The 21,875-nt window shown below is 38.9% G+C and overlaps 1 protein-coding gene and 1 long non-coding RNA gene across 4 annotated transcripts in view; one reads left to right on the top strand and one right to left on the bottom strand.

Moving 5' to 3' along the window:
- Positions 1–16,498: 16,498 nt before the first annotated feature.
- Positions 16,499–19,360, bottom strand: LOC136283378 (uncharacterized). Its single transcript, XR_010718746.1, has 3 exons — positions 19,223–19,360; positions 18,116–18,838; positions 16,499–16,758 (listed from the first exon to the last, which is right to left on the bottom strand). It is a non-coding gene; the product is annotated as an uncharacterized lncRNA (long non-coding RNA).
- The window catches only part of LOC131777631 (uncharacterized), a 74,271-nt gene continuing 70,773 nt past the window's right edge, over positions 18,378–21,875 (top strand). For all 3 annotated transcript variants that reach the window (XM_066172084.1, XM_066172094.1, XM_066172081.1), the window contains exons 1-2: positions 18,378–18,489; positions 21,568–21,620. The gene's annotated coding sequence lies outside the window, so the exon portion shown is untranslated. The remainder of the gene's footprint in view (positions 18,490–21,567; positions 21,621–21,875) is intronic.

The raw sequence follows: 21,875 nt of genomic DNA, 5'->3' as shown, positions 1-21,875 counted from the left end.
TCGAAGTCTTCCGGACGAAATGTGAGGCAAAATGCTTAAATAGTTGTGTATAACGTGAGAGCAAATTTATTTCCAGACCTGTCACGAATCAAGATGTTTTGTTTCTTGATATCTATCCCTTAATTAGCCTTGAGACTACTACGAGAACAAGCAAAAACTCTAAAAGCAGCCGAAGAAAGGAACCGTAAAGCACGTACTTTCGCGATTGTTGCCAGATCCTCGAGCAAGGTTATTTGTGCTTATCGGGTCTTACAGTGCAACAGTTTAGAGAAAAGAATTGAAGAGAGCCGAGCTATTCGTGAGCCCGATCATCAGAAATATTCGCTTGACATTTACCTTTGTCGCTTGTTGCTTTGCTTTATCGGTGTTGCATAGAGATAGGCCCTATTACAATAGCATGATTTTTGGTTTCACGCAGTTGTGTGGATGGTACGAAGCAGTATTGGACACGAATTAATAGATATCGCTGGTAACATTTCTTACCTCCAGTGGTGTGACATTTCGTCTGGATTTAGAAAGTCACTTCACCACAGGGAATCCCCTTTTCCAGCCTGATACGTTAGTTGCTAATGACTAATGTCCTCTTAAGAAAAGCCGCGAAAAGAGTCTCTCATAGTTCCAGAGCGATGCGTTGCGAAATAAAGACCTATATTTGACTACAGCTGAAAGTGATCTTTGAGAGTGTTTAGACGTGCTCACTGTCGCTAAACTAATGCCCTTCTTGCGCAATGAAAAAAAACGAAGAACAATACAGACGGCCTACGCAATTGCAGTATTTCACAATCACCTAAATAATCTTGGATAAAATTGCGATCATTTCTTAACTATCAAAATTTTCGGAGTGGTTTGCATTCTTGCTTGCCTTACTTTGGGGTGCTATCTAATAGGACAATGATATATAGCGACAAATATTTACGGTAAAAAAAATATATATGGCTATGATAAATATATGTATGGCATTGTTTCACATATTTGGGGCTAATCACATCGGGGGAAATGACTGATGATTTTTAAGGCATTTTTGCAACGTTCGATCCCATCGCTCTTTCATCATACTCGTTGGAACCTTCATACTGTAAACATTAATTTTCTGGAGTATTTTGAACGCCGATTAGATGATGGCGCGTATGTTATTAGGCCCTTCATATTGCAATACGAAGACCACAACACTAGTGAGGACTTCCTTCCGCTGCTTTACCTTTTGCATGAAAATATCAGTGGTGTAAATGGTCAGTTCCGAGATATGGCATGCTTCGGAAATGGAATTCTGGTGACTCGTGGAACAGTCACGAAGGCCTGCCAGGTAAAGATTTCAGATCACGTAGGAAGTAATTCGAGGACTGCATAATATTCATAGTGTTTGGAAAGAAGTTGCTAAGGAGGCTGGTGTGTCTCACCAAACAGTCTTGAGAAGGCGACACCAGTATTCAATAGTAGTAAATGATACAACTGGACCTAAAATTACGTATTCTGACATTCCAAATGGTCAGCTTGGTCCACGTCACTGGAGCACTGCGAAACAGGAGAATTTGTGTCCAAAGGTAGCGTATACGTGAAGCCATAAACACTGTTGACCCAGGTAGTCGCGCTTTAAGGCGATTTTGAAAAGTAATAAGACGCACATACAAAGTTCCATGCCCAAATGCACTTTAGTGAGAAAACATTTTTTTTAAATATATTTATTTACTGGGAGGTAGTATGGGACTGGTTCCCTAGGAATGTTGTAAAAGAATGCAAGTGGAAAGGGTGGGGTAAGCAATAATACTTTTTTTTTCACTTGCACCAACCTCTCTCCTGGTAAATATCTTCCCTGAGTTGGCAATTTCTGCTGGTAATAACCTACTTCATAGAGGGTACCTTAAACAAAAAAGAAAAAAACCAAAAACAAATTTACGTATCTGTGGTCTTTGTGTTTCTTTTTGAAGTTTATGCCTGAGTGAGCTCTTAGTAATTAGACAACTAAAGAGCTGATAACTTAAAAATCTTAAATGCACCAAAAGGCTAGTAACTATTTCACTGATTTAAGTGTGTTCACTCCATAAAAGCTTGGTAATTTGATCTGCTGCTTAAAACTACACTTCTTGTATTATTGAATGTTCGTTTTTATTCACTGTAGGCAAATTGACAGCCATTACAAATTGATAAGATGGCGTTTTGTGATTCGTGGTGGTATTGATGGGTAATTAGCAGACACATTGTTTACCTCCAATGCTAGAAAAACAACAAATCAGAAACTGTCACTAAACCTTTTTTTAGAGGCAGTTAACTCTTTTGGCTTGCCATCAAGGATTCGATTTAATTTTGGAATCGAAAATGTTGGAATAGCAGAATACATGTTGAATCACCCAGCACGAAGTCCAAATAGAGGCAGTATGCTAACAAGTCGAAGTGTACATAACCAGAAGATAGAATGTCTTTGGCTTGAAGTGAAGAAAAACATTGTCAACAAAATCGGTTTCTTGATCCTCTAAATGAATGTCACTTGTTTTCCCTTCATTATATTTACGTACCACGTTTAAACAGAGAATTGAATGAAATGTCAGGTAGCTGGAATAATCACCCAATAGATACCCAAGGGAACAGATCACCAAGGCATATGTGGCATTTTGGATTACATGCTTCAGCAAACTCTGACTATCTAGCTGTAGAAAGTGTTTTTGATGAACAACAGATGAATGAATTTGGAACTGGTGGTGGTCCCCCAGTTGACTACAACACTGATAATGATGTTCAAATACCAGAAGTGTCTCTTTAACTATCTGAACAGGAGCAATAACTACAGGGGTGCATCCCTGATCCCTTATTAGATGATGGCAACCATGATGTTAACCTCTGCATTGCTGCACTTGAATGTACTCAAGACTCAAGTTAATTGAACACATAAACATGTTGAAGAGAATATACACCTGGAGATTTAACACCTATTTCAAAAACTATATTATCAAAGCAAGACAACAGTGCCGTCAAACCAAATTTGAATTTTTCTAGTAATGTATCATAGGGCCACTTGCTGCCAGTATATATACAAGAAGGCTTAATTAATACTTACTGAGATGCATAAAATACTCAAACAACTATCACACAAAGAAAGAACTTGCTGTGACAATGTTTTCATGTTATGACTATTTTGAATGAGGTGTATAATATCATTCTGTTAAGACATCTCTAGAACAACTTTGGATATTTAGCCTACAAAAGTTTTGAATTCCATATTTGCAGATGTGTTTCAGTGCATTGCAAGTTAACTAAAGTTACAACATACCTACACCTAACTAAATGTTCAAACTCAAGTGCAAACATAGATTTTGTTATTCAGGCTCTAATAATGTGCTTTTTTCAACTTTGTAATAAGATAATTGTAACACAGAATTTACTCCCAAATACTGAAGAGTATTTTCAAACAATATATTGTTCAACTGTTTTGTTTAGTTACTACAAAGGTCAATGTGTTTTCAAGACTTTGACTAGATGACTTTCATGTATGATTAAGGTTGACAGATCAAATAGCTGGATTTTCCCTTTTTCTGTAACATACGTGCTGAAAGCTGTGTAATCTGATTTGAAAATCACAATTTGTACTTTTCTGTAAAATTTGTAAAACAGTGGAATTAAAAATTTCCAAATGCATTAAACTTTTAAAAGAATAATCTGAATATAAAAGAACATGACATTTCTAATATAATCCTTAACGATGGAAAACAATGGATTAAAAATTTCCCATATACTGCTCCACCACGTTGCAAGCTTGTGATCAATGCTCTTTTGAATTCCTCATGTGATTCATGAGCTACAGGGATAATGATATTGTTGCTGTGCCCACCTTGATTAGACTCAGGTAACCTGTTAGGGGTCATTTTCTAAGTTTCTGAAGAGCATCCACGTCCTTTGACTTAAGGGAATCCCCCCATGATCTAGAAGGCATATTTTGGACAATGGTGAATTATTATCTGTAACTAAAATGACAATGAAATAAACAAAAGTGAGGGCACTATTTATCATTATTTTGTGCTGAATTTGAAAAAAAAATGCTGAATTGATACTTTGAAGATGATTTGAATTGTCTGTGCTAGTAATGACATAATCCTGAAGAACAAAATGGAATCATAAGCAGTCAGCCCCACCCTTAAATCAAGCAGCATTGTCTAAATGATACCCAGAAATTAAAAGAAAAGGTTACTATTAGTTAAAAGCCAGTGTTCCAGCTCCTTATGTTCATTATAACAAAAATGAGAACAAAATAAAACTCACCATTTTATTAGGATTAAGCAGTTGATTAAATTGTTCCCATTTTTCTCTCTACTGTAAGGAGCTGAAACTCAGGGTTTTTTTCACAAATATCAACCTGCTCACTAACTGCAAAGGGCCTTTTAACTGATATTTAATATCCACATCGCATAAGCCTGTTAGCCTGATGATGCAATCAGGAACCAGGACTGTAATTGCGAATTAAATTTGTTTTTACACTATTATCCATTCTCAAGTACCTCGTTGACTACTTGGCAAAGCTGACCATTTGGAGTCAGAATACGTTTTTCTAGGTCCAGTGACTACCTAAGCGCGACTACCTGGGTCAACAGTGTTTATGGCTTCACGTATACGCTACCTTTGGACGCGAATTCTCCTGTTTCGCAGTGCTCCAGTGACGTGTGTTTCTCCAGCATTTGGCATTATTTGAAGTACCTCGTTGACTACTTGGCAAAGCTGACCATTTGGAATGTCAGAATACGTAATTTTAGGTCCAGTTGTATCATTTACTACTATTGAATACTGGTGTCGCCTTCTCAAGACTGTTTCGTAAGACATACCTGCCTCCTTAGCTACTTCTTTCCAAACACCATGAATATCATGCAGTCATCGAATTACTTCCTAAGTGATCTGAAATCTTTACCTGACAGGCTTTTGTGACTGTTCCAAGGGACACGAGAATTCCATTTCCGAAGCATAGTCTCCATGCATAAAACAAATATCTTGGAACTGACCATTTACACCACTGATACTTTCATGCAAAAGGTAAAGCAGCTGAAGGAAGTCCTCACTATTGTTGTGGTCTTCGCATTGCAATATAAAGGACCTAATAACATACGTGCGATCATCTAATCGGCGTTCAAAATACTCCAGAAAATCAATGTTTTCAGTATGAAGGTTTCGACGAGTGTGATGAAAGAGCGAGGGGATCGAACGTTGCAAAAATTCCTCAAAATTGTCAATCATTTCCCCTGCCATCTTATCGACTTAACATGATTAGTATTAGCGCTGAACGAATTGATAGCGGGCACAATAGCCGTATGTATTTGTAGCCTTTCGCCGAGCATAATGCTCTCGATAGCTAGTTCTCCCGACATTTAATAGGGTAAAATACTTGGTGGAGGTTTTAGTCGTCACGTAAAAAAAAAAAAAAAATTGGTCACTTCTTTAAAAACGTTCACGTGGTCGGGCATTTGTTTATCACCATTGTTCACGTGACTATTAATGTCTTACATAGCGTGACATGACACAGACGCTGCTTTTGATGAAAGCGGTTTTTACCCTTTCTTTCATTCTCCACGTTTTTCCAGAAATGCAAGGGGTTTTACCCTAAATAAAAGTCGAACACTCATTAAATTGTTGTTGCTGTCATCGCTTGAAAAAATTTGAAAAAAATGGTCCACATGCCTTTGACAAGATAACAATCTATTTTGAACTCAGGATTTATAATAATTGTTTAATTTAGCAAATTGCCCTAAATTTAGCCCTCATACTCCCACAATACCCTAAAAAAATCAGTGCAAGGAATTTTCTCAATTAATCTCCCGTGGTGGCCTCCGAAGTAACGCGTATCAATAAAATTTTGATTAGCAAACAGTTGTCAGAAAAATTGCAAGGCAAGCAATAAGACTATCGAAAAGTCCCCGCCCGCTTTTGATGACGTTTTGAACTGTTGTGCATCAGTTGGCATACGATAAATTCAAACTGGCCTGAACAATTTTTGCCAGATGGCACATTTCATAATTGTACGGTCTGTGACGTTTGTGCTTCAAATAGCGCATTTTCGCGAAGGACAGCCGCCTCGAAGGTCTAAGGTATCCGATATCGTAGTTTGACCAGTCATCGAGAGCACGTGAAAACTTCCCGTGGCATAACACAGTTGTTTGATGCAGTTTTTTTTCCATAGCCGGAACTTCATATTTTAGGGCCCAAGAACTGATTTAGAACAAATCGAGCAAGTTTTTTTAGGATTACGGAATTTGGGTGTGCAATAACGGAATTACGCATTTGGGTGTGGACTTCCTCAGCACTTAAATGTAACATTTTTGTACCCTTAGTAGTTCAGATAGCAGAGGTTTGCAGTGTTGAATTGTGAAGAAAAATGTCAGATTGAGCGAAATTATACAGTGTAGGATTGATGAACCAGCTTGAACAGAACTCCTTTTAAACGCAAGTGGGAAATTTTGCAAAACTCGAAGTCTCTCATCATCGGTCAGAGAATCACTTTATACCTTCCAATGGTACGCTTTATATAATGAGTCCTATTTTTTAATTACAGAGGTGAGTACCTAAATTAGTATCAAACTACTTGTTTGGAAAAAGAACTTCTTGTTTTTGAAAAAAGTGACCTCTAAGCAACAAAGAGATAACTTGGCTAAAGCAGGGCTCGGAATAAGTTTCCGTCTCCAAATTGAGATGCGTGATTATACAATCGTTAGATTGATACTTGCCATACGCTGAATTACATTTAGGTGTCAGATATATGATAATGTCTGTATTAAAATACATAAAAGTATAGAGTATATAAGAGTATATACAAAATACAAATAAAATAATATTCCATTAGACTGAAGTATCACAATTAAAACTTAAAAAGCTAGAAATAATCTATACGCTCAGTAAAAAAAAAGCTAGTAATAATCTATACGCTCAGCTCAGGATAAAACTGTTGTTGCTTACGTTCAGTGTTGCAAGGGGTTGAACAAACTTCCGTGAATTTCTGAGGGCATGTTCCTAGCTGAGAGGAGCCTACGAATATGGGCGTAATATGGGTGGCCGTCAAATGGTACAGTGTACACACATACGGTGTAGCGTTGCGTGAAATGGCTTAGCGCAATATCGAATAGCACAGCGCGCATACCAAACGGTGTAGCGTTGCTTGAAATGGCTCAGGATAATGTCGAATAGCACAGCGTACGTACAAACGGTGTAGCGTTGCGCGAAATGGCTCAGCGTAATGTCGATTGGTACAGCGTACACACAAAAGGTGTAGCAATACGTCGAATAGCTTTGCAGAACATCAGACGCTCTAGCTCAACATTAAATTGCTTAGCATTACATGAAATAGTTCGATGTTGTGGCGAATCATCGAGCTTGCTCGTGGCGTGACGTGAAGGCTATCTCGCCGAAACCACCAAAAATACAAACCGCAAATGGAACAGCGATCTACTGGGGGTATGACGTCTTCGAATGTATCAAAGTGATATCGGAATGCTTTAATTGCAAACACTATTTTTGGCGCACCAATTAATGCATTTCGATATCACTTCGATTGAAAAGGATGTCAGTTTTCTTACCATGGCGTCCAACTCTGCACACAAAGGCAAACACAAAATCCAACTTCTCACTTACTCCTGTAATGTTCAAAGAGCCGTTGAAGTTAAACTCTCATTGAAAAGAAAGCGTGAGTCAGAAAAGAGAAGAGAGCTCGACAAGCGACATTTAATGCACGTCATAATACTACTTAATACTATAAACATTCAGGCTAACCTAAGTGTGCAAACTGTGGTAAAACCGGGAGGCCGGAAAACCGTGGTAGAATTAAGTCTTGTTGCTATTTCAGTTAACGCTTTCATGCACGACTACGAATAAATGTGATACCAGCAGGGAAAAAAGAGGACAAACCTACCGAAAAGTTACGAATTGGCTCTGCTTTACGGCAAGGCGAAGTGAGGACTCTTCAACATAACGACCACACCATGTGGTGGTTCCGCGCCAATCTTTACATTCGATGACGTCATGCCCCCCAGTAGACCGCTGTTCCATTTGCGGTTTCTATTTTTGGTGGTTTCGGCGAGATAGCCTTCACTTCACCTCACACCACGAGCAAGCTCGATGATTCAGCACAACATCAAAATACTTCATGTAATGCTAAGCAATTTAATGTTGAACTAGAGCGTCTGATGTTCTGCAAAGCTATTCGACGTAACGCTACACCGTTCGACATTACGCAGGGGCCATTTCACGCAACGCTACACTGTTTGTATGTACGCTGTACCAATCGACATAACGCGGGGCCATTTCACGCAACGCTACACTGTTTGTATGTACGCTGTACCATTCTACATTACTCTGAGCTATCAGTTCGCGCAACGCTACACCGTTTGGTATGCGCGCTGTGCTATTCGATGTTGCGCTAAGCCATTTCACGCAACGCTACACCGTATGTGTGTACACTGTACCATTTGACATTACGCTGAGCCAATTGACGCAACGCTACACCGTTTGTGTACTGTATTGCAAATGAGTGCTAAGCTATTCGCAATTGAGCTAGTCCATTTCACAATTTCATGTTCCAACTCGACATAGGCAACTAGACCGTTTATCCTTTGGCTAAACTATTCATGTTTAGGGTGTTCTGTTTCATGAAGGAAAACTAAACCGTCTATAATTTGGCCATGCCATTCCTTTATTAGCTATGCTATCCTGCAGCCGATCCTTAGACTAGCTTTGTATTTGCTGATCTATTTGACATCCTTGTATTTTTGGTGACGACGGCCGCCCATATACGAAGCCTATGCTGCGAGTCAGCAGTAACCTCGTGAAGCATTTTGAGTTAATGGCCTTGAGGAAAACCTACAGAAGTTAATTGAGCACGGTTTAATCTTGACTGTAAAAATTCGCTCGTAGATATTTATGCAAAAACTATACGGTTGTTCATTATGCAAAAATATCTCGTGATTCGACTAACTTATCAGATTAAACCACCTAACCTCATGGAGGTTCGAAAGAGTTGAACAACTTAATTGAGTTTGTGAGGTTCACACCGTTTTTCATATCCTAAGGATGATGGCGATCAGATGATGTAGAGCTAAGGCTGAGTCACAAGAGGCGAAATAGGAAGGTTTGTTGTGGTTTTATCCAATAGCTGTGAATGATTTACCGATAGGTATACTTCTATAGTTTATACATATACCAGACAAAGTGTTTTGAGACTCATTTCAATGCCATAGGCACCGCAAATGGCTATGGAAATGAGACAGGAACACAAACTACGACATAACGAGCCAAAGTTTCCCATTTTAGTTACAAACAAGGGAAACTAAGGGTGAAAAGAGAAACAGTCGCGTAAAGAGAACGTTAAACGGACAATTGGAGGAAAACTGATTTTTGTGAATCTCAACAATCGCCATGGTGAGAATCACTTAAAATGTAAATGATAGCCTAGGATGATATCAAAGTGATACTTTGATGAATGGAACCCCGGGGTTTCCTATCGATTTATGTGGTCAGCATTTCCACCGGTCTTCCTCAAAACTGCTTATCAGCGATTTTCTTAAACCAGTTTTAGCACATTGTTTATTTTTGTATTTTGCTAATCAGGGAAAATATTACAGCGCTAAAACAGAACTACAAGGAAATACTCTCCTATGTTATAGCATTCGGGCTGCCATTGGTCGATATGAATTACGAGCTGACTTATTACCTCACGAACAAGCGATAAATTGCTAAAGTCATCAACTGTCAATGATCGATACTGCACAAAAATATTACGGTTTTCGTTTCGCTCGTACACTGGTATAGGCGGTCCGGTCGACGGAACCTTAAAGCAAACAACAATCAGGAAAGAGGTAGGAAACAAAACAGTAAAAAAAATGTTTTTTTTTTCGGTCTGCTCTATTAAAGATCGATAGTTCTTGAACTGCCTTGACTATATCACGCCCTACACAAGACAATTGTGGTAAAATTGATTAGGACAATTGATATTATTCTCCTTTAAACCGAACAATAAGAATTTGTAATAGATCCCCTAATGGACACAACTGCTGTTTGTGAACCATCGCATCTGAGAACAACCTGCATGGCGCTCCTACCGCAAAGTGAATCATCACGCGAAAGGAAATTCTTTTATCAAATATTCAGGTAAAGGGACAGCGTCTAGGCTTTAAGCGCATGAAAAATTTACCAATGAATTTTTACTGTTAAACCACGGCTCAGATCATTTTTTGAGAGAATCTTTCGAAACTGTGGTTAAAAGTGGCACCTTCCTCATCCTCGTCGACAGGCGGCGCGGATGCTTTAATCTTCACTGGCAGCGGAAACTAGGCGGCCCTTCGAAACTGAATGGTAACCACAACTTTATTTTACTAAACAAAAGCAATTCAGGGTCGTTATCCGCTCTGAGTAAAATTTCATCGGCGGGTTCTAACATTTCAGTGCTCAAGATCCTTCAGCGGTACCCTCCGTCTGTATATATCGAAACCAATCTTTGATCCTCAATGTAAAGGCCTTTCCATAGCAAGTGCAAGCTCAAATAGTCAAAATATGGTGGAGATAGTAATCACCATCACCTGGACAAGAGTCAAGGTTTTGTAAACTTTGTCCTGTTTACTAGGGATAGAACTCTAACGAACAAGACTCAATTAAACTGTTTTATTCCGCTCTCGTATTCGCTTATTTACATCGGGTGTGTAAAAAGCTACTCTGCAAAATTTGTAAGAAATCACTCTCTTATACGATATTTTCTACATTATGATTGGTTGTTGCCGAGTACTGATTTAAAAAGGTCATTCAAGGTTGCGTTGATTATGTAAACCATTCAATGTCCATAATGTTCGCACTCATCATCTGACATGTGTCACGCACGAATCAAAGTCTCCGACAAAGGTTAATCCAAACTTTTGCGGGTTACCTTTTGCCGAAATATTTTTTTGTTTGTTTTTTCCTTTGAAAAAGTACATACAATACAATACAAGTACATACATTCTTATATAAAAAACATAAAGATAGCGATATATTTTTGTTAAATTCAGTTTGAAGTGCTGATGTCTTTCACGAAGTCACTGGGGTAACCGAATTTTTGTTAATAGATTCTGGAAAAATAGACAGGCCATATTTTACTTTCGATATTGTATGTTATTTGAAACTATTGAATATATGTGTCTGAAATACTTATTTTAATTGATCATACCTTTATCTCGAAGGAGGCGCGCTGTTGAACAAAGTAACATTTAACCTATTTCAGTACTACATGGCAATTTCTATGTCCGTATACATATTTACCCTGGCATAACAAAAACTATAGGCACGTACTAACCCATTCATCTGCACGAAATTGTGCTTCATTCTCGAGCCGGTCTGGTTGGCCACCTTTAGATGCCTTCCGGCGAAGTCTCCTTCAAACAGTACACAGCTTGCGCGTCCCTTATGAGCTGTCACCACTGTTGGCCACAATGACTCTAAATTGAACTTCTTTAGACGATTCCCCAGTTTTCAACCGTATTTCAAATGATAGCTGCCCGGTAGAAAAAAGAATTCAGATTAATTGTGAAATATCTAGTACAGAAACTGAAACAAAACACCACAGGCCGCCCAGGCTCACGTCTCGAGAAAAAGCCAAGATTAATTCATGAACGCGTCACGCGTTGTGTGACTCGGTGTTAAGTTACGAGAGGAACCGTTGAAAATTTAAACACGTTATAAGGAATAGTATGGCGAACGAAATATGGTCGATTTACAACGATAAATATTGCTAAATATGAACATTTGACATGTAAAATCAATGAAACTTACTCATATCCTGTGTGTCAGTTGTAGTTTCGTCTTTTGACATGAATAACAGTGATGGTAAAGCAAGCTTAAAACGGCAGAAATTGCCAGAAACTACGACGGACACAAAGGATGTGAGTAACTTTCATAGTTTCATAGGTTTTACAGACACAAGTCTACGGCGCTCATGTGCTGTTTCTTAAGCACTCGTGTTCAGGTACGCATTACCGCGGTTAGAGTTTAAAAACGAGCCGGGGAGTTAAGTTGGAAAAAGAATCATGCTTATTGTTAAAACAAGATTCGAGCACTCGCTCGTGAGTTCGTAAGCACTAAAACATGGAGCGACCTAAAACCACCTAAAACCACCTACAACCACCTACTGCCATCTACAACCACCTCAGAAATTTCAACCACCACCTCAAAAACATCTACAGCCACTCGCAAACCATCTAAAACCATCTAAAACATGGAATAAATGTCTATAATAAGGCGGGACGACAACATGTCACGTACATGAAATGCGAGAATCGAACGAAACCTCCACCTCCCCCTGAAATCTTACTCTCCCTGGTCCCATGTATAATCAACCATCGCACTAAATGAAATACGAGAGCATGCTAATTATATTTCATATTCTCTCAGTATAAAAAGACTTAAAGAATTACTGTATTCAGAAAACTAAAAATGTCCAGATCCATCAATGATTCCTTTGCCGGCGGAAGTCAAAGAATGTTTACAAAAGTCAATTCGATTGACAAGCTACATACTGATTTAGGTAATTGATCTGTTGTATAAGCGTCTCATCTTACATGCTAACAAGGAGATTTGCTGTTCATTTAAATCGTTTGCTGGTGGGACTTTTGGGTATAGTTATCGAGAAGACCGACGTTGCATATCTCAGGTCGTTCCCTTGCGTAGGTGTAAAAAAGACATTTCAAGTTACTTGCGGAGATCCAGAAACTGAAGTTGATCTTATTTTGTCGCGAGCCGGTGTCCTAGCGTATTTGGACCCTCCAGTACAAATCCGCTAGCGGATTTGGACCCCCAACAAAACTCAGTGAAAACATCATCCTTAACGTTCTAGTAAAAATGGATGATACTTTACGTTCCAGAGCGTACTAAAGTATGTTTTCAATTCAAAACATGCGTATCGTTAATACATACGAACTGGCATCCCGTCGGATGTTTCTTTTGACCAAGGGAAAATGGGCAAGAATTATGTTTAATGTCTGGAGAGAGGTCGCTTTTGAAGGTGAGAGAACTACATTTTCAGCGTCAAAAACACGTCAAATGACTACATGTTTCATGATGTTTGCTTGCAAACGACGCCATCTTGGAATTGAGTGTGCACGGTCGTTGTCACGTGACTTCAATAAACTTAAACAATAACCTATCTCTTTGAAGATTGCCGGGCTTCATAACCAGTCCCCTCGATTAACTATGTTCAAATGCAGTAGTTTGTTCACATCTAATTCTTGCGTATACTGTTCGACTCGCTATAATGAATTTTTTTACCTTTATTGAGGAAACGTTGTGTTGTGATTGAAAGAATATCGACAAAAAAGCTTGCAAATAGAATTAGTTACCAAACATGATACAAAGGATGCTTAAGAGGAAAGTTTGGTAGGGGGGTCCAAATCTGCGAAGGGGGTCCATATCCGCTAGCGGATTTGGATCGGGGGGGTCCAATTCCGCTGTGACACCGGCATCTTCGAGACGCCAAAAGGTATCGATGATTTTACAATTTGCCCCACTCATAGATAAAATCTCCGTACCGGTGTTGGGTGGATTCGTGGTTCCATTAGTAGATGTAGAGGATGTAGAGTGCTTAAAGAAGTGTAAGGTCATGGTAAAGGTAGGGTTGAGTCGATTCCAAAAGCCTATTGGGGAATTGGCAAGCGTGTGCCACAGATAGTACGCAAGACGTCTGGAGAATTCATATAACCTGGCTACTTACCACCTTGTGCAAAATTACGCGTCCCGTCAGACTTAGGCCTCAATTGGGAATTGGTCAATAGGCTACCAAAAATCGAGACAGAGGCGGAGCTTTCTATACTAATGTGTGAGCACTTTGTAGGCTTCCTGCCGTCTGGCGGGACGCGTAATTAAGCACACAGTTGTAAGGGGCCCTTCCGCAGTTGCTACGAGACGCTAACAGAACTTTTTTCTCTTCACCGAAAATCACATCAAAATTTGTCCTTGCTAAATTTCAAGTGTGCTGCACGTATCAGCAACCCCCGGGGAACCCCTTTACATAAGAGGGCGAGGATGCGCGCCGGGAATTTCGAAAACGAACCCTATAAAATTATAAAAAGTACTTGACTCTTCTCCGTGTGGGAGTGGCAACAACTGATATCTACCCCTATAAAGTACCAATTTAAACACAAAGAAATTGAAAAATCCCAAAAATAAGAACTCCTTTATCGATGTACTCCAGAGGCTCAAGTCAGTTCATTAAAATCGTCCTAGTAATGCTTATTTCAGGTATTTTATTCAGCGGAAAACACCCTATGAGGTACCAGCTAGGTCTCTTGTAGTCCATTAAAGTTTAAGACACCGTAAAAGGTACGATTTTGACTCCCATTTCCGATCGCCTTCTCACGATGCTTGCGTGTCATCCTTTGTTTTCAAGTTGTCCGACCAGGTATGACTGAAAATGGCACCTCGCTTTGATAGGAATCCTTTTGTTGTTGCTTCTTACTTCCTAGAATTATCACTTGAAATTCGCTCGATAATGTAAAAAAACAACAACAACAACGCGAGTAATACATATATATCCAAATTCTTTCATCACATAAAAAGTTGTAGGACCTGATAGCATCTTAGGGACGGACCAGAACACTATAAATTTCAATAGCGTTGAAGCAACAACCCGCTTTGAACTGCTACGCTGCCACTCAAACAACGATTAGTGACCACAAAAGTAACATATTGTAATATTGTTAATTTAACATAAACAAAAATCTTCATACAGGGTAAATATTCATTTGTGTTGGTATCAATTATTGCGTGACTAGCTTCTGACATAAATGGGATAGGAGAAAACATTACGTAAAACCTGGGCTCCCGGCAAAAAGTAATACCCAAGCGTAATATAATAACCGAAACAGCTTATCGGTCTTATAAAATCATAAATAAACAAGGTAAGAGTGTTATGCTAGATTTTTTCAGAAATTGTAGTGATTTATGCCTCGATATGCCAATAAACGGTGGCGACAAGTAGGCACACCATGTACATTTCATAGTCGCTAGCAAGTAAATTTTGCGGGACTTTAAGTTCGCCTCACGATAGAACCACACAAATACACAACGAAACTTTTACAGTAACTTTATAACCATCTTTTTGTATTTTAAAAGCTAGAAGCTCAGTATATTCTGTCATATCGGCCATTGTTAAACCTGTCTTTCGGACAAAAATATTCACCAAAAAATAAATATTTCTTTGCCAGCTTCAATAATGACAGAGGATTAAGTTTAGATGATAAAACAAAGGAGTATGCCGACAGAAATACCGGAGGTCTAGTAAATATGTTACATGAGGTTAACAACTCGGGTATTATTCAGGGTGAAAATTTGCATATTTGAGCGGTCGAACGATAAAAATCATTTCTCAGAAACTAAAATTTATTTTCACAAAAAAACTACACCACAGTTATTAGGACATATTGGGCTACTAAATATGAGAGTAAGAGAGAAAATGAAATGGGGCAACTTGCCGCTGTTTGTCTGATGCACGTTAACATTAGCTGTTAAAAGAAACATATTCAGTGAAAAATCTCAAACGGTCTTGAATGATTCGACGCTGTTTTTCTTCTACAAGTTGTTTTTGGATGAAATTACAGGTCTATGTCTCCAATGAGTAATGGTCTTTTTTCGTGTTTGCTTGCATAAAGACCAAAGGAGACCCTTAAGCCAACAGCTCACAATTTGGAATCCCGTTCCTTCTCGTTCTTAGGCACTATAAGAGCGCTTCTAACTGAGACGAAGTTGAGGGTACAAAGTTGTTTTGTAGCGCAAAAAAAGAAAATTAAACAGAGATAAAGCACCTTAATCCTACAGTTGGACCTCTAGATCAAAACTAGAAAAATTCTTGCATAATGTTCGTACGTAATATTTGTCTTTACTGTCCTAAGAGGAAAGGGCTACGATACGTTTATGACATACATGAATTCTAAGTACCGACATTTATTTTGGGAGTTAAACATGGAACAAATTAAATGAGAATCAACGAAATAATAACTGATACAACTTTGAGACACTGAGGGAGCTTAGAACTTAATTGCAGAGAACACCTGTGGTTCTGTGACATTTAACGAGTAGACTCCATGTTTCAGCACGTCTGATCAGTAATTAATAGGGTGAGTTTCTAAAGAAACTGAGGTGCTGCGTCGGTGGGAGAGTATAACAGGGTAGTTTAGTGTTATCAGCTGAGTAGATAACGTAAATTGGCCACTGTAAAGAGTTTGAAAGTTGACATTTCGAGTGTTAGTCGTTCGTCAGAGCGAAATGACGAAAGACGAAGGGCTAACTCGAGAAACGTCAGCTTTCAAACTCTTGACAGTGGCCAATTGATGTTATCAGCTCAGTTGTTAACACTGTTACGACGAAATCCTCGAGCAAGTATGTTACACTATTAAATTTCGGGGGAGGGGGGGACTAGCTTTTGAGCACACTACGCCGGCGAATGCACCAAGACTCTCGAACTGTCTTTGTCTGCTTTCTTTAATTAATCGGTTCTCCAGTACACAATTCCACTCACATCCAAGCTTAGTTCATTCTGTGTAACTCTGGTTAATATCTTAGGCTCCCACTCTTTGATTCTCAGCGGATTACTTCTTCTTAACTGCGGAATTCTGACTCTACTCTACTGCACACTGTCTACCATGTCTACATTCTTCTAGTCTTCTCTTCTCATTCTTCTCTTTACTCTCTCTACTCTCTTTCCTCTCTTCCTTCCACTCTCTTCTCTCCACTCTGTTCTAAGTAAACACTGACAGATACGTGTGGGCATGCCAGCTGCCTGACCTTGGGAGACCAAATATTTGTTGTTAAAACGCTATACCAAACAATTTCACGAGACTTTCGAACAACAAAGTACGTAATCGTAATGCTTCCGATCAACTGAGTCAACTTCCGACTGCGTTAGTCAAAACAAGAACTTTCGCGTGGGTCCAAAACAAGGTCAATAAACAAGCTAGGCATTTCCACTTGAGGAAGTTAGAGAAGATTGTCACATCACCACAGCTCAATCTAAATAACTCCGGAATTCGTATTCATACATTCATACAAACTTTCGAATATAAACGAAAAAGGGGATCATACTGAACTGATTAACTAACTGACTTACTTATTACAAAATAACTAAATCTGTAGTTCTTGATTAGTAATTAGATCACCGATGACGTCAACTTGTTGGGAGCCTTCCTGATTAGTTCATAGTCACTGAACCCCGGGCATTGAACTTCAGTCACGTTCAAATAAGATCTGGTATTTGAAATTTGTTCAGTAGTTTTGTGGTTAGCAATCCCCGCCAGTAAGGGAGAAGTTTTCACGGCCACAATCTTTTGGAACAATTGAGCGATAACATACTGATAAGAGAGGTGAACTTAACGCCGTGCTGCTCAATAATCAGCTTCTACGTCAATAAGTGACCTGTTGATCTTAATATCTTAGTTGTGTATGTAGTCACGGTGAGTGGTCAAAATGTTTAAGCTAATAACCTAAGTCATTAAGTCTAGGAACAGAAACCTTAAGGAATTCATACAATGTTTAATGGCAAACATACAATCATATGCAGTAAATATTACCCAGGAGGGCTTTAAATTTTTCGAATATGGCTTTAAACATATTTCCTACTTAATTCCTAAAGCATGTACGTCGGCCTTAATTAAACTGTGATGAGTAAGCGATGTATTTCAGTTGAACGATTAAAAAAGTTTGCATCAGGTGTTTGTCTATAATCCCGAGGTATACGACAGAAACTATTAGCAAATATGGGACGCGCTTGACGGTAATCGTAAGAGAAAGGCTACATTAAGAGTGAATGACTAACCGACTACATTGCGGAAATTGGATTGACTTATTCTCCTCTCCGATCACGTTTTCTGTTCAAAATTCTGCTCTTTAGAGCTGACATCTCCAAAGAGTTATATTATTTATTTGTAATACAAGCGGCTGTAAGAATTTTTACAACAGTAATGCTTCACTTTCAATGCTCTGCGAGTTCTATCAAACTACCGACGCAAGAACACGAGCCATTCAACTTGTGCTTCATGACTCAAAATAAATTAAAATAAAATGGCAATTTCACTCAATTCAGTATCGATTATTGTCCGACTTATCTTCCACTACCCGTTAAATTTCGGCGATAATAATTTATTACCTGGAACATTGTTGGCACAGCGCTGCTTGTTATCTCAGTGCGCTGGGAAATCGTGCTGTTAAAGTTTGTAACCAATTGAAAGAAACATAGTTAAAGAAATCCTGCTTTCCTGCCGGAAAACAAGTTGAGAACTGCCTGTTTTGCCTGTAAACGTGGCCTTGGCCTTGATATGACTTGGCAAATGTTTTGCAAGCTCAGCATTTATGTATTGTTTCAGTTCAAGGAAACTTGGAAAAGCTCCATATAAGTTTAATTACCTTGGCTAGGCAATACAAGTGCCCCACGAGCTATAGTAAAGTTAAACCGGGGTTTTAACCTTCTGTCTACTGAAATTCAGTCAATGGGAATCCTCCGAATACTTGCTGCAATACAAGGTTAGAGTGGCAAAGGCGAGGTGTCTGTAAATTTCTCTTTATTCATTCATACATCTTACGAGTGCATGCCTCCTTGCAGTCGAAATCTACGCTCGCTTTATTAAGATGAAGCCTGTAACAGCATTCGTCCCGACCTCCTTGACGCTTGTCTGAATTCATCGAGTTTCTCTGGGTGTTTGCTCGACTGGTACCCACATATAATTGTGTGTAGTTTCTTCGAAATTTCTCGCTCGATGAACTAGTCCGCAGAAAAGACACAATTATTTTTTAAGGCGAGCAAGGAGTAGGCTGAGGCAAGCACAAGGAGCGGGACACGTGCCAACACCATTCACCATGTTGTTCTGCTCGCCTAAAAACGCACAAACAAAATTAGGCCTCTACTGGTGACATTGGGCGCATATGTGTGCGTCAGTTTGTTTGCGCAAGTCTACAGGCTCCCATCAAAAAGTAAAATCTATGTGTTTGGGTGAAATTGGAACGAGAGCGACTTTTTTTCGTTCACAGCTCGAACAGCGGCAACTGCTACATGATAGGATAAAATATTTGCGCAAGACTCGCTCATGTGATGAAATTGCATTTTTGGCACTTGCTAAGGAAAAAAAAACAACAAACAAACATAAGAAAATCACAGGGCATCTCTTTGCCTTGTGTTGCGAATTACACGAGAACAATGAACACGATTTTGCAAAGTTTAGGTAACTCCATTGACACTAATTTTAGTGGGGGGACGTACCAGTAATTCCTCTATTTCCAGAGAAACCTATTGAAAATTGGCTGACCTCGCTCATACCTATCCCACATGTTCCGACTCACTGTTTTAATAGTTAGCGTTATGTCTGTCATGTTCAGAGAGCTTTGATGATTAACAAGCCACATCAAATTGATTAGACGGACTGTTTTGTGGGCGTCGCGTTTTAATAAATATCTTGATACCTCTCTCCTTAATTACATTTGCAAAAATTTGAAGTTTAAAGAGATATTTTCTTGTATAATATCTATTGTCTGAGTAAAAAGCTTTCCAAAAACATGTTAAGGCTAAATCAGATTTGGGAAGTTGCTGGCCACAATTCAATTATTTCCTCTGATATCTGCATCATTAAAATTATCGTCGTCGCGATCGCAATTATCATCAACATTTTTATCATAAAATACAATATGTAAACCTTTCCGCAAAGCAGTAAACCAGTTATTTTAAAACCGGCTAATTCATCACATTACAAAGACGATGAATGAATAGTTGTGACGAACACTCTGAAAATTCTGTCTATAGTTAAAACAGCGCTCAGGTACAAATGCGTGACTACATCACAACCTAATATTAAAGAAATTCTACAGTTGTGCAAGCAAAGCCCAAGAGATTATAAAGACAGAGACATTGGGGTCTATTAGAAACCCAAAATCGTGAAAGGGGGATCAGTTGTCGCTGACAGAGGATAAAAAGGGGGCCTTAAGAATATTGACTGCCAACGAAGCCACTCATTTGAATACTACAGAGCCTTAGGGGGATCAGGTAAATTTTATCGTCACACAACCCCCTCCCCTGGGACCATAAATAATGTCCAACAGGTTTCGGGAAGCCTGTATGGGATAGGGGCGTTACTGGAGATCAAGGACACAGTTTTTTCTCATGCGGTGATCTAGATTGGCAAATAACTTTTTTCTGCTCGTTTGCTTTTTCCGCGAATGGCCAGAGAAAAAATCCGGACAGTAGAAAAAAATAACTCTTGAATAACCTGCTGCCAAGCCTTGAAAAGTAAACTTTTATTTTCTCGGTCTTATTTTCTCTGTGTTAATTCTTTCTCAAGGTTTGAGGGAAACTTATCTTAGCGGATTTGAGTCATAAACAAGGAAAGATTTAGATAATAAGCTCTTTCGATTTGGTTTACATTTTCCACGCACTAGAAATTGAACACGTCATGAGTTTACACTTACACGACGGTGAGTGAGCAGCTAAATAGAGACCATGACCATTGTTTGTGTTGTGCTTTTGTTTGAAACGTTCAGAAATTCCTTTTTCCTTCCCTTACTTTTGGATCCGTCCAAGAAAATAGCACATTGTCATAAGGGTATGTACTTAGCAAGAATTTTTTGCACCGTTGATTCATTATACGATTATCACTTACGTGAGTGCTGAGTATTTGTGTCGAAGCTTCCAGCAATCCTCAACTATGTCTGGAATTGAAGTCGATGGCCTTGTTAAGTAGAATTTTGGGATGTTGAAATGTTGGAAAAATGCTGAGCGAACCACGGTATCAAAAGTTTATAGCCTTTATTTCCATATTCCTCTTTATTCTAAGAAACACTAACCTACCAGTACCTCAGGCAACTAATGTAACCTGTATGGTCACAGGTAACTACTGGTGAAGTTTGTTAATATTTTACTACCTTGGTCTTTTCTACGGTGTGACAACTGGAGATTGAATAACTTTTGGCGACTTAAAATGCCTGGACTGTAGAAATGTTTGAGTTCGCTGACTCAAGTTTTATCCTGTGGTAAGATGAAATTTGTCCAAACAGACTCGTTCTGTGATCGATAAAAGAAGGAAACAGCCACTGATATGCGAATAATTGCACAACAAGGCTTTATTGTCCATTTATGATAAAACTGCGGCGAAAAATCGTTGATCTCTCCCAAATGGCTTTTTTTTGGACGTCGAAACGACGTTTTGCCATATATTTCCTTCTGGCAACTTGCAATGCTTGCCTCCTGGCGATCCCAGAAATCTTTGCGCAAACACAAGGATATGATTACTGGCAACTCATACGTGCAGTATGCAGACAATTTTAACCGTGAGGTTCAAGAAATGGCAGAGCTATTTTCTTGAAACACAGAAACAAAGTTGTGATATTCTACGCTTTCTGTCTTGAGCAAGAAATAAGTCTAAAGGCTATTTCTTGCACGCTCGTTACAGGTAAAAAGACAAGACAAACGTCACTGCTTTCCAGGAAATATTTACTTAACCCTATAACGCAATGTTTTGTTGTGGGAATGAATACCTGGTGTCCTTGTACAAGTAGCTCGCGCGCAACTAATTTTTCTGGGTAGACTTTTTGTAAACTACTTTGTTTTCTTACTAGTGCAAGGAAATTCTTGAAACTGAAGTTGGAGGCAAAGCCAAAGGAAACAGAAGGTGAGAGAAGCTTTTAGAAAACTTTTATGCACTCTGAATAGTGTTACAGCGTTCTGTGATACAACAGAGCTTGCGAGAGTTTACGTGAAGACCGTTAAAATTAGCTTCGGTATATATTTAAATTGAATCGATGATATCTTTATGACAACCTCACCGCTTAGGGCATATCATTTCCTTAAACTCGTTCGTTGCGGCAGATACGTAAATTTACGGGAAAATGTCATAATTCTCTTAGTGGATTCTTATTAGATGCTA

The sequence above is a fragment of the Pocillopora verrucosa genome, chromosome 9 (assembly GCF_036669915.1).
Source record: "Pocillopora verrucosa isolate sample1 chromosome 9, ASM3666991v2, whole genome shotgun sequence".
Classification (NCBI taxonomy): domain Eukaryota; kingdom Metazoa; phylum Cnidaria; class Anthozoa; order Scleractinia; family Pocilloporidae; genus Pocillopora; species Pocillopora verrucosa.
Note: the sequence above shows the minus strand (reverse complement) of the source record. Positions and strands in the feature narration are given on the sequence as shown.